Consider the following 3,693-nt stretch of genomic DNA (forward strand, 5'->3'; position numbering starts at 1 on the left):
TGTGTGTGTGTGTGTGTTGCCCATCTCTGGGCTTTCAGGGTGTGAGGCTAATTATGACTGAACGTTGTGCAATGCATGATGTCGTCTCTCATGTCCGATAGCAACACACACTGCTAGGATTTATGAATCGTTTCCATGGCAATCAGTCCCTGGGCACACGCTCCTCCAAATCATCACTCATTAACAGACAAGACCAGTTGTATTAGTTTTTAATGCACAATAAATACATAATGTGGAGTGTGTGTGTCTTACTGTATTAACCACCTTGACCTACTTTTTGAATTGACCTTCTCATCTAGTAAAGTGCCTGCTATGGTATTAGGTTTTGTCCAAATTGAATTTCTACAATCTGAGCCTTGTTGTTTTAGATCAGGTCATCATTTCTTTCAGTCATGCTAATATGAAACGTTATTGTCTGAATGCAGGGATAAAGTACTTGTAGTACCAGCTGTCAGTCACAACTTTAGCTAAGACTTATTTGGACAAGTAACAAAAGCAAACAAGTCAACAACATTGCAGTTTACCCAGTTACCAAAACCTCATGAAGAATGGAAGAGATTGAAAAGCTTCTTGGAACTTGTATTAGTGATATAAAGGTGGTTCTCTTTGGTAGGGGGGCAAGAACAAATCCAATAGACATCAATGAAGAAGCCAAGGCACTTGTCTTTTATGAAAAATATGTATAAAATTCCTTGAATGCATTGGGCACATTCTATATAGAATAAGATAAAAACAACTTCAACATGTTTCAGCGTTCATCCTTCTTCAGGAAGTTAAAGGCACAGGAGTGGGGATAAACAATGTAAAGCACCAGGTGTGAGCACATCAACAGGTGCAGCCATTAAGCAATCAAGGTCCCTCTACATCAGTGTTCACTCAGTCATCGCAAACAATGCATGTTGTCAGCAGGGTGCAACAGTGCCAAAGGTCAACAGGGTGACCACCCTGAGTAAAAAGCTTGTATATAGCTCATCTACGTACAGACCCCAAAACTACCTGGATCCCCCAAAAACCTTGTGGTAGTTTTAAGTGTGGTCATTGTAATCACTGCTCTAATGTTTCTACATGCAAATGTTTTCAGGATACCCATGGAGATAAAAACTATGAAATTAGATACTAAAACAACAGTTGTCATAAGTATGGTTTTAAGACACAAAATGACTATCCGATGGCTAAACATTTGAAAGATCCTGAAAGCTATTGGTTTATAGACCATATCTCAGCAACACTACGCGGTGGTAATAGGATCAAACAGCTCAACCAGTGTGAAAGCTTCTTTCCCTGGACTGAATTAATGTTTCAATTTCAGTCATTTCTTGTAGACTGTCTTCTGTTTTGTGTGTTAATACTGTAGAGTTGGTCTCGTCTCTTCTGGCTTGTTTTCCTTTTTGTGTTTTTCTTTGTCTTGACTTGCAACATGCATTTTTTGTTATTTTTTTGAGTGTAGAGGGGTTTACCTTGATTGCTGAATGGCTGCAACTGTTGATGAGCTCACACCTGGTGCTTTACATTACATTACATGTCATTTAGCTGACGCTTTTAGCTCTTAAAATTTCTATATATCAGAGGTTGCACACCTCTGGAGCAACTAGGGGTTAAGAGTCTTGCTCAGGGACACATTGGTGGATGTGTCATATCCACTGTGCCATCACCACCCCCATCACTTAAAGTTGTTTCACCCCACTCCTGTGCCCATAACTTCCTGACGAAGGTTGGACGCTGAAACGCGTTGACATTTTTATCTTATGCTAGATTATTAGAAATTTGGTTTGGGCAAAAAATAATAACCATATCAGGCACTTTACCAGATAAAATGTTCATTTTAAAAAGTAGGACAAGGTAGTACTGACTGTGAACCCTGATGTAGAGGTGTTGAACTGTTGATGTGCTCACACCTGGTGCTTTCAATTGTTTTACCCAACTCATGTACCTGTATGCTGTCACCCTGTTTTTGCAACCTTCTACCTGTGAAATTGCCCTGGAACTACATTCAAACCCGTAAATTATTATTTGTAAACTCGTACCAGATCGTTGTACTCCCAGTTACAGTTTTGACCTCACACACACATAAACAACAATGTCAACCCCTGTTGATGCTCTACAGATACCGGTGATTAACAGTGAGAAATATAAATAAAATATACATAAATAGGCAACCTAAATTATTTTCGCACTGTAATCAAAACAATACGCATACAATTGTGTACTACAACAGGTTATGTTTATAAAATGAAGCCCAAAATATGTTGCCAACTACAATTTGCTAGTATCAGCTAACGCTACCTAACGTCAATGTTAGGTATCTGCTTGCTAACGCTAACACTAGCTAGAAGGGTTTGTCTTTGTTTTCGTGGAACGCTACCAAGTCATGAGTTCTGACTAAAGTCATAACTTACAGGTTAAAAATTGTGTTTGGAACGCAGTATTAACTTCCTGAAGAAGGCTGGATGCTGAAACAGTTTGAAGTTGTTTTTATCTCATCCTATTTAGAATATGCCAGATGCATTAAAGGCATTTCATATATATTTTTTGTAAAAGACAAGTGTGTTGGCTTCGTCCTTGATCTCTACCAAAACCTCATATCTGGAAGTGAAAATAACCCTGAAATCTAAATATCCCTTTTTCATGGAAGACATTTTAAATTGTCCCAGTAAGAAAAGCATCTTGGTGTTGTACATGCTGGCTGGCTCACTGTCAGTCTCACTGGAACACTTGAATAGAACGGAGAGATCATTAATGTTATTACCTGTTCCTTTCCAACCATGACAAGTCAAAATGTCTGCTGTTAAACAGGTATATTGTTACCCAAACTGTTTGATGTAAAAGATTACATCCTACTACTAATCTATTAGGCCTACAAGTACTAATGAAAGGGTTTCTAGACTGAATGTGTCACTGACAAGCTGACAAGGCAACCTACAAATGATACATTTTTCGTTCATTGGTATCCCATAATTCATTATGTCAATTCTTTAATGGCACATCAGGCAATCAACTTCTACATTAAAGCATAGAACTATCATATGATCATGTAAATATATCACTTGAACTGCACCAATGAAAATGCCACTACAGGGTGTAAATAATGGACATCGTAAACGGCACTGTTTGTGTATTGTTAATCATGGGATATTACAGTAAATGGAAATTGCATGTGTGTATACAATCATTTGAAAGTTGTACTTTGTCTGTTTAAGAGAAGCGTCACAATTTATGTTCATCATTAAACCTCATTAACCTCATCATTAAGCCACAATTTCTCCGACCTGCAATACTTACCTTAGTGATGGACACATGGATGCACTATAACAAAGTGGTTTATTAATGTGGGTGGGTGCATTCACTTTCATTTCACTTCCAAATAAATGTTGATACAACCTGTAACAAGATTTGTTACAACCTGTCTGGTTGCCTCACCATGTGCCGCCTCATTCCCAGATCTCAGTATGAAATCGGGGAGACATTTTTGGAAATACTTGAAAAAGACCAGTTGGAGCCCAATTGATCCTAAATAACCAACTGAGGGAACAATTAATCCTGCTTGTGTTAATCCTGTTTCTGTCTTTTTGGCTTCATATCAAGCACCTGGGTGCTGTCTGTTCTCCAAACTCACATTTTCCTCAACAGGTGAAAGGAAACTTGGAAGCGGCTTTGATGTGTTAAATCTTTGGATGACATTCTGTCTGTCACTTC

The 3,693-nt window shown here is 38.3% G+C and overlaps 1 protein-coding gene across 1 annotated transcript in view; it reads left to right on the plus strand.

Moving 5' to 3' along the window:
* Window positions 1-3,693, plus strand: part of kcnq5a (potassium voltage-gated channel, KQT-like subfamily, member 5a) — a 91,214-nt gene that overhangs the window by 68,667 nt on the left and 18,854 nt on the right. The gene's annotated exons all lie outside the window — the stretch shown is intronic.

Source organism: Etheostoma cragini, chromosome 17 (assembly GCF_013103735.1).
Source record: "Etheostoma cragini isolate CJK2018 chromosome 17, CSU_Ecrag_1.0, whole genome shotgun sequence".
Lineage (NCBI taxonomy): Eukaryota > Metazoa > Chordata > Actinopteri > Perciformes > Percidae > Etheostoma > Etheostoma cragini.